Consider the following 13,780-nt stretch of genomic DNA (forward strand, 5'->3'; position numbering starts at 1 on the left):
AGAGGTGTGAGGGCGCAGCCGGCGGGGACAGCCGCTCAGGGTGGGTGAGGGGCCCAGCCAAGCCCCTCGCGCCTCTTGGGGCTGGAAGGAGTGCTGTGCGCGACACGCTGAGATGAGCCCATCCGTGTGTCTGCAGACATTAAATGCCGCCAGGACCTGAAGATCCGGAGGTTAAAAGCAGCATCAAAATGGCGTTGTGTGTTTTCAGCGCTGTCCCACAGAAGCCCCGTGTGCGTTTCTGGAGGGGGTCTGCTGTAGCCATGGCAGAGCCACAGCCGTTGGGGCTGGAGCCTGTGGCGTGGTGTGAGCAGTTACGGAGCTCTGACGCTGTGACGGCTGGGCCATTGCACCAGCACAAACCAAGCGCTAGCTATGATCAAGTCAAGGAGTTTTCCAAAAATAGCCTTTCCCAAATGTTCTATAAATCGATCAGGTACATGCTTTATCTGACACAAATGTTTGCTTAGTAAAGAATAAGCGCAGGTCTAGTACATGAAGTGGGCATTATTATAAACATCTTTTAGTGAATATAAACATTTGAGTGCAATAGTCATGTGGGTTCATTCATATCATGAGTAGGAGGGAACTTTATGATGGCCACGTGGAACTACAGTGGTTTCAGCTTTCACAATAGAAAAACACTAGAAAAACGGCACAGGTAACTACATTACAGGTGCATTTGTTGTACACCCTAACTGTCTGATGGACGCACACAGAACGGAGACATCCGTGCAGGAACTGCGCATCTCCCAATTAGAAAAATTAGGTCTGTTGATCTGACCTGAGTGATCCAGAAAGGCAATTTGCTTGCATCTTGCTGACAGCAGAACGTAGCCTCCCTAATTTGGACTAGATTGACACCAGGTTTTAAAAGCTAAAGTGACATCTGAGCCACATGTGGCAATAGAGAAGAGCTTTATGCAAAATAAAAACGGCAAACAGTACGAATACAGGACATGAGGTAGTGGAGCCAGGCAAATCAGCTGATCCTGAGCTGTTTTTCTCATGGTTAGATGGATACTGGTATCCACATTAGTTTGTGTGCATTTGCATCAAGTAGTGTGGCGTATGCTGTTTAGTAATTTTCTTAAGAATGTGGGTCAGGTTAAGCGTTTGATTTCATTGTTATTATTCACATGCTGTAAATTTCATACGCACTAAGGACTTCGCTGGATTGGGATTTAATTAGTTTGCCATCTGATGAGTCCTGCGGTTTTGGGAAAGTCACTTATTTTGCTTATTACCTTCCTATTTCTGACCTTGTGAAAAAGCCTTTATCCCTGTTCTCTTAGGAGCACTGCAAGTTTAGCTTTGGAGATTTTATTTTGTAGAACTCTGACAGTCTGACACGTCAAATACAAGTGACCGTGGAACTGGGAAATATTATTGACGGGGATATTATTCCTATAGATAGTCACTGTATACCCACCCCAGAACACCCATTTGCTAATAGTCAAGAAACCACGTGCATTGCATAAAAAAGCAAACTAGGAAAATCGTGGGCTGCGTGTCACAAGATCTTTGGCATTCTCTGGAAGTGTTTGTGTACCGCGTTGGGAGTGCCGGCCTCATTAACTGGCTACCATAAGTGGGCAGCATTCCAGTCCCAGCGTACAAGACTGCCCTCCGGGCCTGCATGGAAAAATGTGCTGACTAAACACTCCATACGCGCCATGCATTCATGTGCCTGCGCAGCATTGCTCGCTGGCTCGCATGTTCGTGAGGCTGTCGCATTCACAGGAGAAACGGGTAATCTCTGAGTGCTCTTCTCTGGAAGCAGATTACACGCAAGTGAGCTGCTCTCGTTCTAGCAAGCTGCTTTGACTCCAGTAGCCAGGCTGAGGGAAGAGGCAGAGCTGCGCACAAGGACCCACAGGGGAACCATTTTCTTACGCCAAGATGAACCCAGGGCTGTGCTAGCACAGGGCTGCAACCTTGGGTGTCCCTCAGAGTTGCAGCCTGCGTCATCCAGGGTGACCACTGAACAGATGTGATGCTGAGATACCAGGAGCAGACATTTCTGAACAGGGGGTGGGGAGGGAGTGTAATTTCTGTGATTTCATGGATGAGGCCAGCAGGATTTCAGAGGGAGTGTATCCCTTTTTCCAGACCCATAAAACCAGCCGTGACAGAGCATCCCCGTATACTGTTCTTATGATAGGATGCAGGTTTTATTCAGCTGTCACACACATCTATGTTAGGGTCTTCATTTAATTCCTTAAACACATTGTGTTTCATATGAGGTCTGTATTGAGAATGTGCGTGTATTGGAGCAGCTCAGAATGGGGGAAAAAATGATTCCAACTTCATTAGCATTTGTGCCTAGTAAGCAGTACTTCCCAGCATCTTGCATCTTGTACGGACAATGTAGAATTCTACCATGTTGATCCTGTTGTGATTTTTTCACGGTCTTTGCCTTGAAAACAAGGCTACAGAAAGAAGTGGGAGGAAAGCGTGTCAATCGGCAACTAAATTCAGGTTGCTCTTTCACCACAAACTTTGTGTGTAATCTTGATGCTTTAAGTTGTCTGGAATCAGAGCTCTCTGTCTATAGGAAAAGGGGGATAAGGAGACTTTGTCAGAGGTTTTGAAAAGAGAAATACAGTGGTTGTGCAGTGCCAGAAGGACCATATGAACACATTGAATGAGCTGTTTTGCCCAGAGGTGCAGGGAAGTAACATTTTTCATGCCATATATTATACATTTATTGATGGACTTCTTAGGGCTTTTGCTTGACTGTACAGCGTGTGTGTGGCAGAGATAAGAACTGCATTCTGTAGAGGAAAACAGCCACTTTTTTCTTGAATCAGGGGAACCACAAACATAGTGTCTACTTCATTCCTATGTGAAGTGTACAGTGGCCTTTTTTGCATATTAAAAAGAAACAATAGTTTTGAAAACAACAATAAAATGTGGAATGCCTAGACTGGATCAGAGAAAACTGTCAAGTCCTTGGTTAAGCCACTGACTGAAAGGATTTCTCTTCCCCACTGCCCCCCATATCTCTCGCCCACACAGGCCAAGTTCCCTGGGACAAGAATTTTCCTTTGCTAACTGCCACAATAAAGTCCTAATCTTGTTAATTGCCTGTAGGAAGTCCTGCCCTATAGACCATATCAAGGGTCTTCAGCTCAGTAACATAAGCTCACTGGAGAAAAGAAAAGACCTTTTTCTTTTTCTTTTTTTTTTTTTTCCCCTGAGGAAAGCAAGCCACTGATGCATTTCACATGCTGCTTTTATGAAAAGCTTCTATTACCTTTTTAGCTAGCTCGCCCCAATTTCATTCAGCTATCACAACACTGAATTTAGATGATGAGACTGAATTACTCTATTTGATGTGTTTAACACATAATAGAAACCTGTTTTAAGAAAATGCAGTGTTGGAATTTGATGAGCTGAAATGTTAGGTGTTTCAGATAAAAGAGGCCTTTATTATCTATGATTTTCCCCTCAAAGGCTTCCTCCTACACAGACAGTAAGAGTATTCCTTTCTCATCACGGCGCAGCACAATAATACACAGTAGTTCTGGCATGCTTGTCTGCTGTGAAGTTGAGAAACTTAAGTCCTATTTTTAGAAAAGGTGCTGGATATTCTCTTTAGGTTATAGAGAGAAAGTGAAGATGGTGAGATGGTGGTCATGGGACAAATCCTCACCGTTTTCCCCAGTTGAAATACCTTCATTGCCTGGAACTGAGCCAAACCAGTTCATACTGGCTTAAGATTTGGCCTACATACACCTTTAAAAAAATTTTTAGCGTAGGTCCACTTCTTCCTTTTCCTGCCCAGCTGCCTGTTTGGTGAGCTCCATTCACAAATTACAGCAGAGGCCACCTTGGGCAGGCAAAACACCCACTCCTTTCTGTCTGCTTATTTTTTCCTTCTTTTGTATCACCTGTCATCAGAGAACCCAGGAATTTAATAGGACTCTCTGCCGGTTAAAAAGGCAAGGTCGAAAGCAAGGGATGGAACAGCAAATCCACAAGTTTGACAGTAGTATATACCACTGAGACAGGGATAGACAGAGGGAACGGAACTGTATGCTGAGAATAATGGAGGAAGAGATGTGAAAATTAAATATTACTGTTGTTCTTAAAAATAATTTTCTCTTGCTCCGCAAATGGAGGGCACAAGAAAGTAGCTGGGTAGCTGCACTCAGTGTTTTCTGTAGACAGGTGAACACAAAGGAAATTTGAAATGGGACTGAAAGGAGGATCATTGGAGTGGTGTGTCCATCTTATAAGACTTCACCTCTTGAAGTCATGTGAATAAGCAAGAATTGCAGCTGTTACAGCAACCAAAAACTTTCTAGCTTTAAGAAAGCTTGGATATACACATTTTAATAGCTTATAAAACAAATAAAAAACTTTTTTTTTAATAAAAACATTTATTTTTAGAAAAATCTCATGGGTTTTGCAGGCTTGCTTTAGCGTTAGCTGTGTTGCAATAATGCTGCCTTTTCTCTGCTATTTATCACCAGTGTCTTCTGTTTAGACTATAAACTGTTTGGGGCAGGAAGCGTCTTTTACTCTCTGCTTGCACGGCAACGCCTGAATCTCAGCGAGAAGCCTCTAAGCGCTGCTGTAATGTAAATACTAAATAATGATAGTCACAGAGGACTTTGCCCCCACCCCACTTGGAGGCCTGCCAGTCTGCGGGATTTGTTCTAGCAGCAGACATGCCAACAGTGAAAAGTGACAAATTTTGTTGGCGAAAGATATTCATAGGTCTAACAAGGATAAGAAACACCCGCCTCTAGAAACAGAGGCTTATGTGTCTCCGAGGATAAACACACCCAAGATTGACTCATGCTGGCATAATCCCCTTGTGCAATTTGTATATTGGCATTAGATGTGTGTGAGGCAAAAAGACAAATATTTGGTTAACAAAACAACACAGGGATAATAAAAAATAATTAGGCAGCTTTACTTCTGAAAACATTGCAGCAGGTGAGCTGCTGCTCTGCCCCTCAGACAGGCAGAGCCATCCCTGCAAGCAGAGCTTCCTCATGTTTGTTTTATCTGCAGCAAAATACCCAGTTTATTTGGTTAAATGTTATAAGAGTAAAAATAATAAATAAATAAAGCCCAGTAACCCACAGTCTGGCAAGGGAGGGGGCATATACTGTGGTGGAAAAAGCAGGATCATATTCCACAAGAGAGCTTTGTCAAGTGTATTGCATAAAGAGATTACAGCCCTGAGTCTGAAACACGGCTGAAGGTTTTAGTTGTTTTTGCCGCTACCTCTGTCATCAGCACGTTACTGAACTGCATCACAACAGCCCCTCTTTCATCTGTGTGAGAAAAGGCTCAAGGTCCATCATTACATTTTTCAGAGCTGTTATCCCACCTGGCTATTAGCGTCACTCCCCCAAGCCCTTTCTTGTTGTTGTTTTAAATAAAGGGAAAGGAGTTGGACGGGTTAATCATCTGTTCACATTATACCCTGTGCGCCTGGATTCGTTTGATGTGACAGGCCTATAGAAAGGACACGAGTCCAGATTCTGCTGTGCACGCCCTGTGTAAGGCTTGTCCTGCACTCAGTGTTTTGGCAGTGTAGTTATGTTGATTAGCAAAATGAGAAAAAATTCCTCACACCCCTGTGTGCCGTACGTCTGTCAGCAGAACTCTGACTCAATGCCAGTTTTGCTGGCAAAAGGAAAAAACTAAAACCCAAACTTTTCCTGATGCAGCCTCTTCTGTGTGGAGAGAGATTCTACCACCAGTTTGTATACTGGGAGGCCTCACTTCCAGTTCTGCAACCCTTCTTCCACATCTGCATGTGCCATGCCTCAGAAGTGGGGTGGCCGCATACATTTCTCAAGCAATTCATTATGTCTCTCATCACGTACCCAGCAAGAAGGCTGCCTGTCCTGGGATCAGCAGGGCCTGCTGGATAATCCACATCCCTTTCCATGGGAGGAGCAGGACCACAAAGACCACTAGATCCAACATCCGCATTCTTCCCAAGATTCATCTGCACATCTGATGTAGCTGTGCCCCTCCATTGCGCATGGTGGGACGGCTATTGCCATCTTCCACTTGTGAAAAACCTGTGAAGTCTCACTCTCAGTTATGTACTCATCTCTGGGGAGAGCCTCCATAGACTAACATCTCTGTTTTAGCAGAGAGGCAAGAACCCCGCAGTAGATAAAAATGGAAGGAGCTGGCTTTCACGGCCTTCTAAAAGTTGAGACACTGTAAAACAGGCTGGGCCAAATTATATTAGAGGAGCATCAGCCCAAATGCATCCGATTGGCATTGTCAATCAACTGCCTGTGGGTTCTGGTGTTCCTCCTGGCCTCACAGCCTGCTCCTGCTCTACTGAGTCAGGCTCTTGGCGACCGGATTTATAAAAAGCCTGCGGATAGTCTAAAGGAAATTTGCAACGTTATTATGACTATTTAAAAACTCAGACCTGTCCCCTGCAAAAAACTGGCTCCGCTGCAAGTCATTACAGTGATGATAATAGAAAGGAAATTTTATTCACCTATCAATCATTCCAGTTCTTGATGAGTTGAAAATTAATCTGCAGAAGGAAAGGCAAACACAGATCTTTTGTTCCTTCTGATTCAAATTCCTTTGAAATCAGTGTCTTTCCAGCCAGTAAGTTTTGGATTAGGTCCTCATTCCGCCTTCCTTTCCACTGTCCCTATAGAACCATGAAAATTCAGGCCGTTTCTCTTTACTTCCTTCCTCTTCATAAAATGTCTAATAATCAGCCATCTGGTGTCCAAGATGCCTTGAGTATTAGGGCATTTCCTTTATCCAGGGGAGGCTTGTGAGAAGAAAGATAAATGTGTTCACGACCCATCCCTGCTGCCTGCTGATTAGGGTCTGGCATTTTTTCTTTGTTCACAATGAATACTGTAGCGCTAAGTTGTTTGGTAGATAAACATACTAAAAGGGAGAATCTTCGTTTCTGGTCTAGCAGATTTCATGACATTACTTAACTGTTCTTGATTAGAATTCTATATCACAATATAATACTTGTAATATATGTTAAAGACAGTGAGATTTTGAAGGGAAGAGGCAAAGGGAGATCTACAGAAAATACTGTATATCCGGAAGAACTGCAGTCTGGATTCATTCTCATTTTAATTCTGGCACATAGTGACACCCTAGTTTTCAGAACTAGCTAAAAAAGTTAACCCCTTCCTTTCATTCTGTATGGCAGACTAGTAGCCATAGACCCAGCACTGCAATATGAACTGTGCGCAGGGCTCAGCTGAAGTCAGCGACAGTCCCTGGGGAACAAGGGTTCTGTGTACCATGCTGTATAAAACTGTGTCAGGTCTCAAGGTAGCCAATGGATTGAGATTCAGGTTTAAGAGGAAAATATTGAAGGGCACAGAGAAACTGTGACAGAGCATCCACTGGACCATTGCATTTTTTTATAACAAAGGCTGGAGGGAGAGGGCAAGTCAGACTAAAACGAAAACAAAAGCAGCAGAAAGGCTCTGCCATCATCTCTTAAGTAGAAGGCAAAGAAAAGAATCACCCCTTTATTCTGTGATGACTTGTAGGCCAAATTCTTGACATAAAGTAGGTTTCTGTCTTGATTTGTAAGCCCTTGGCAGTTGCAAATTTTCTACCCCTTGACTGGGGTAGCACGAAGAGATGCCAATAACGTACTGTTCATATCCACAGAATGATACTTCCTTCCCGTGCGGGTGTGGACAGTCACTAGCCATTCGTACCAGGAGCCTTCTCTTGATGGTATGTTTATAAATAGTAAACAATTTTGGTCAAACAGGAGTTTGTCAGGTGAAAAAGAAGTAAGGAAGAGATGCTTAAAATACCTTTAGGCTGTTTCTGTACAGCTGTTCTCAGCAAACAAATATTTATAACTTCTTTTTTCCTTTCGGAAGTTACCTTTAAGGATATGTACTATCCAAATCCATGCTTGAACTCTGCATACAGTTCAGGCTGTGCATTATGGTAGTCATACTGTATTTAAGCTATTTAGTGCATCCATGAATTAACCAGCTAATAGCATACATTAGCATGAGTGCAAGAACTAGTAAGATAGCCTAAACTTTGCAAAACTGCAAAACTTCCTTTAAATGGAAACATTTGCCTCTACCAGTGTAAAGAGCCAGGGTTTCATGCATAGCCTTAACTTCTCACACAGCAGATAGTTGCTGCCCAAACTACTCACCAAACACAAATGTACATGCAGGTAAACCTCCTTCTGATGATGTTACAGAAAACAGTGAACCACATATTCTGCAGTCTACTCAAACACAGTAAAAATCTTTCTAAAATCCAACAGGCATAATTTTTACGTTAACATTTGAGTTAAGTTTCTCATTTTGAAAACATGCCATGGTAGAAACGCTGTCTGTTTTGGTTCTGTGGTTATAATGTATGATATTCCTAAACATGTAATCATAATAGTCAGAATAAAGTCTTGTAGAATAGACCATTTCAGACAAAAAGCAGCAATTTAAAACCATACACCCAGAAAGCTGATCCCTTTGGCACCAAGCGATTGAGCCATTTGTGTTCACGCTTTTACTAAACTTTTCCTGCAACAGGCACTAGCAGACACTGTTAGTCAGTTATATTTATGATTGAGCATTTAAGTGCTTCTTGGTCCTGCTTCAGTGCTATGGAACATTCTGGGGAGGCTGGATGGTTAAGGTCTAGACAATCTGAAATCCTGGGCTGTAAAACTGAGGTGCACAGTGTGACGTTATAGCTCCTGATACTGGCCCTGACTCAGCAAAGATTTTTAAACACAAGTTGTCGTGTTAAAGTCAATCTTGGAGATACACTTCTGTGTCTGCTGAATCAGGGCATGTACATAGCAAGGTAATTTAGAAATCCAGCTCTGAACTGATTCTCATTTTGCAGCAGTCAAGCTTTTATTCTTGAGCTTCATTCTACAGCTTTGGTCTGGTGTGGGCACGCTGCGTCCCGCTGCAACCTCAGTACTGCAGTCCTGCTCTGCCGCCTGCTTCCTGGCAGAGAAGAGCATAGCCTGCTGCTGAGTCTCATACAGATACCTGGGGTGGATGGCATTGCTCTGGTTTTAGAAAAATCTCCTTAGACAGAAAGTGCTAGAAAACACAGCCTGTTTCACTACCCTATTTCTGTCAGTAGCTGCTAGTGTGGTAGGGCTCAGCTGCCCCAGTTCTGCAGAAATGCACACTCTAATCTTGCTGATAATGTCTGGAGAGAGAATGGTCATGGCCAGTTCTTGTCAGTCTTTGAATTCGGTCTCTTGGTTTTCTGCTAACTCTTCCTCCTCGGCTTCCATCACAATCGTCAACTTTCTCAATAACACCATCTCTGGAAATGGTTTGCGCCGGAAGCGAGATAAGCAGAGCATGAATGCTAGCAGGAGCTGAGCCAAAGTTTTGAAAATTCTGGCTCTCACCCCACAGCACCAAATAGGAAGCCCTTTGCATTTATGGCAGACAAAAGTACAGGAAAGGACAAAGTAAACCGTTGCCACTTTCCCTCATATTTGAGCTTAGTTTTTCCTGATCCAGCAGCTCACATGTTCCTTTACCTCTGCTCTCACTGCAAAATCGAAGAATTCAGCCAGCTGAGAAACAGTGGGCTGGCCCTGGCTACTGCCTGCTTCTGCAGTTCCCAAGGCGAAAGTCCCCATTGTTTTCTGGTGGGGAATATAGCCCGACGAGACCCGAGCACTTGATCACAATAAGGACAGAGGTCTCAGCGCAGGAAAGTGGTTTTATTCAGGACATTGCATAAGCACAGAGTTAATTTTAAGTCCATACTTCAGTGCTAGAGCAGTCAATATGACAGAAACATTTAAACTGAAGTCAAGTTAGTATCTGATATTAATTGGTGCTGCCTTGGGAAGGAACACAAACCAGCACGGGCATAAGTATTTTGCTAAGTCAGAGCTTGTTGTAATACATTTTCTCACTCTGGATTGTCTCATGTCATTCATGGAAGGAAGGTGGAAGAAACCCAGCTTTTGCCACTGGAATGATCCCTGTGCACCCTAAACTCTAAGTTATTTTCATTAGAAGAGTGAGTTATAAAAGCTAATACAGAAGACTTCATACTTCCATAGGGCACTGCGATTTTTCAGGGTGTCTGTAAGTAGCTGTCCAGTTCACAGCCAAATTCAAACCAGGGGAGAAGCTCTCCTTGACTTCACTTAGCTTACGGTCAGGTTCTGAGCAGAAGCCACAAGGCTGAATGACCTCCTTATCACTAAATAGCAGATGATTCACAGCTTCTGACTGAGAAGTCAGGAATTCTAACTGCAGGTCCTGAAATTGATGCCACTCTATTTTCTGAGCGTACTAACAGGAGAGAGGCAAATCTCCTTGAAGGCAAAAATTTGTAAAATATCATAGAAAATAATTATCTTAAGAAAATAAAGCTTTTCTGCATCTCCCATGTGGTATGTCCTACCGGAGCTTGGACACTCATCTGAAGGAAAAGAGAGAGAGAACTTTTAGTCTTAGCTTGATCATCATGAAGATGCAGTTGGACAGTTGGATCTGTCTGTACTTGGGGATGACAACCAGTTTACACACACCTTTGCCTCTCTGGAACACTGTCTCTCGTCATACGCACCGATAACAAACCCCCAGTGTCAGGAAGTAATACTAACACACCCTCTTTGCAAAGCTATCTAAAAAAACGGGGAGGAATTTGTTTCTGACTGAAGTAGAGTGTCACCAGTCCTACAACAGCGGTCTGCGTGCCTCTCCTGCTTCCTTCCTTGTTTTTATTCTCAACTCTTTTTATAGCCAATATATTTCCTAACACGCCACACAAGATTCAGAGTTGGCAGCTTTTGCAGTTTCTGGTCTCTTGCATTAGGCTAATGCAAGGTATTTGCAGCAGCCCTCCTCCTATATAATTTACCGATACAACTGGAGTAACCCAAAGCATAACACTAAGCCATGAGAGGAAAGTGGCAGAGTACAAGGAATCCATCAGGTCACCTACCTGGGCTAGAGAACCAGTGGATTGGCACGGTGTCTCTCACATCTCAGGTGCTCATGTTTCCGCCATTCAATGCAGTGCTCTGTTTGTTCTTTGCTCAAATCGATCCCCCTCTTCCCTATGAATGAAATGGTAGTTATAGGGAAAGGAGATGGATGCTGGCACAAAGCAGCTTGTTGTGTTTCTTTCCCATGGGAAAGTCCTGTTCAATAAAAATTGAAAAGGACTTTCAAAACCAACAGATTCATCTTGGTAAATCTGTCTCCTCTTCAAGCCAGAATATGTTTTTATGCCCTGAAGAGCTAAGGGAAATATTCTGAAACTTTATTTAGGACGTGCAAGGAAAGAGCCCATAAGTGTAGCTCATGGTTTATTTGGAGTACGTTTCCACTACTTTGGCTTCCAATCATGATTTCGGAAACCATTTCAAGGAAGGGAATGATGACCCTGTGGTTGAGACATTGAGACTGGACCGGTCGGGTTCAGTTCCTGGCTCTTTCAGAAGGTATACCCATGGGCCAATCATCTAATCTGTCTGCCTCCCCCATGAAGTAGAAATGATAACGTTTCCTCTGTCTGACATGTCTATTTAAACCACATAGAGCACTTAGGATTCAAAATTACAAGGATGAAAAGGGTAGATGTGATCCACATCTGTGCTTCCCAGAATCCTTTTCAAAAGGTCAGATTTTGCCCATTATGTAATAAACAAAAAAATAATTCAATTGGTTTAGTGGAGTTACTCCACGTATTTGTTGACCTAAATGAAGTCAGAACTTGTAACACTAGATCTTAGCACTTCATGTTGTTTCTTCTTTGACAGGATTGTAGTCACAGATGTTTGAAACAGAATGTCTCCAGCTCCCATCCATCCATGAACCGCTTCTCGGTTTCAACCTGTTAGCTCTGTAGTTCTGCACCATCTCTGAGATTTGCAAACTCCTCCAAATTCAGAAGCATGGTTCCGTAGTATTGCCTATCTTTTACCGAAACATGAAACAAAAAAGCTGCCTTCAAACCATAAATACCATCATTTACCCTAAACTATTCACATTTAAAATAGGAAATCTGAAACATCAAACCCACAAGCATTCAAGTTTTTCCGTGAAGGATAGTCAGGATGTTAGACTTGCTAATAATTTTATGTCGGGTTCAAGCTATGAAAGAACCCATATGGTCCTTTTCAGTTCTGTATTTCTGGTTAAAAGTGACATGTCTGTAGAATTTCAGCAGTTGCTGGCTGTCCTAGATGTCTTCAAAATAGCACGTGCTGTTTACCTATGCTGTGACGCTAGGAATTTTAGCCCAGTCAATGCTCCCAGTACTTTCTCTATACCCTTCAAACTGGGAAAGTTTCACGGTCAGGAGGGTTGGTACAGAAATTTGCCCAGCTCCACTTATCAGCCTTGGCCCATCTGGAAAACAGCAGAACTGGAGCTGCAAATTTCTTTCTGTTCACATCTTTCCCTCTCTCCCATGCCCCAGAGCTACACAATGGCAGAGCTGTTCGGAATATCATAGTGGAGTTTTGCCTACAGCTCTATGCTGAGCAGATACAGCCATCTGCAAAGAATTCACATTTCAAGACATGCCGGTTCCAATGTATCTGAAAATCACAATTAGTCAGCAGAAAAACAGGAATGGATGCAGTCTGCATTGCTAAACGCTTGGGTGCACTCATATAATTGCATAATTCAATGTTGTGAACTCCCTCTTCTCAGACAATGTGTTTTAGATATTGACTGCACAGAAGGTCAGCTTGTGCTAGAAAAACAAACAGGCTGCTTTGCTTAGTACAGCAGTGTGGGGAGGGCTGGGAATAGGCTATGACAGGAGACGTTTCGCCTTGTTAATTGTTGTTACTGTGATGTGGTCACAGCATTTCAACCTAGCTTTTAGCAGTCCAGACTTAATGCGCTTTTTTTTGCATACAGTGATGCGTAGAGGGACTAATCAAGATTGGCTTCTGATTACATTAGTCATTACATAGACAGTTCCCAGTCCAAACCACTGACTGTCTGAGTGCATGAGACATAGGGGTAAGGGGTGTGCTGTGCACCAGAACATGGCGCAGGGGCACACGAACTCCAGTTCCACGTGGTACTGCCAGTCCTTGTGAAAATACTGGGTAGATCAAGGCAGCCTGTGTGACTCCCTAATAAAGTATTTATTGATTTCAAGCAAATTTCAGAAGGGTGGAGATATTAGAGATAATTAAATTCCTACCTGTTTGGGGAAGATAATCTTACGATGAAAGAGCCAGCTGTAGCGTGAATTCATTACTGATTAGAAAGACACCAAAGAAAAGTTCTCATCAGTGATGTCCTACACTTTGTTTGGAGCATGCAGTTAACCACAAAATCCAAATTGCTTTTTGCTCACAGAATTACTTTACGCATCTGAAAGGTTACGCACAGGCAGCCCAACGAATCATATTAGGCCACGTGGTCATTCAGAGGTAACCTGGAAATGAATGGCTGTCCCCTCTTCTGCTTGCTCCTCGGAACAAGTTACCCAGGCTCCTGCAGTCAGCACAAGCCAACATCCCCCAACAGAGTGGCTTTGCTCCCAGAGACGCAGTTGGGAATTACAGGGGGGAAGAAAAAGTAAAGTTATGCGTTCCGGATTTTTATGGATGCAGTTAGGATGACACAGCCTTCCCTCACTGGGAACGCAAAAAAAGCAGGGAAAAAAGTGCTTAATTAAGGCATAATTTATTTTTCTTTTCTGCAGGGCCTATCGCTATTCTGTGAGACAGATGAAGCAACACATTTGAAAGGCACATGAACTGTGCTGCTGGGGAAACCTGACTTTTGTTCTTGGTTTGTTGCTTCCTTTAATC

Source organism: Charadrius vociferus, unplaced genomic scaffold, assembly GCF_000708025.1.
Source record: "Charadrius vociferus isolate BGI_N301 unplaced genomic scaffold, ASM70802v2 scaffold323, whole genome shotgun sequence".
Classification (NCBI taxonomy): domain Eukaryota; kingdom Metazoa; phylum Chordata; class Aves; order Charadriiformes; family Charadriidae; genus Charadrius; species Charadrius vociferus.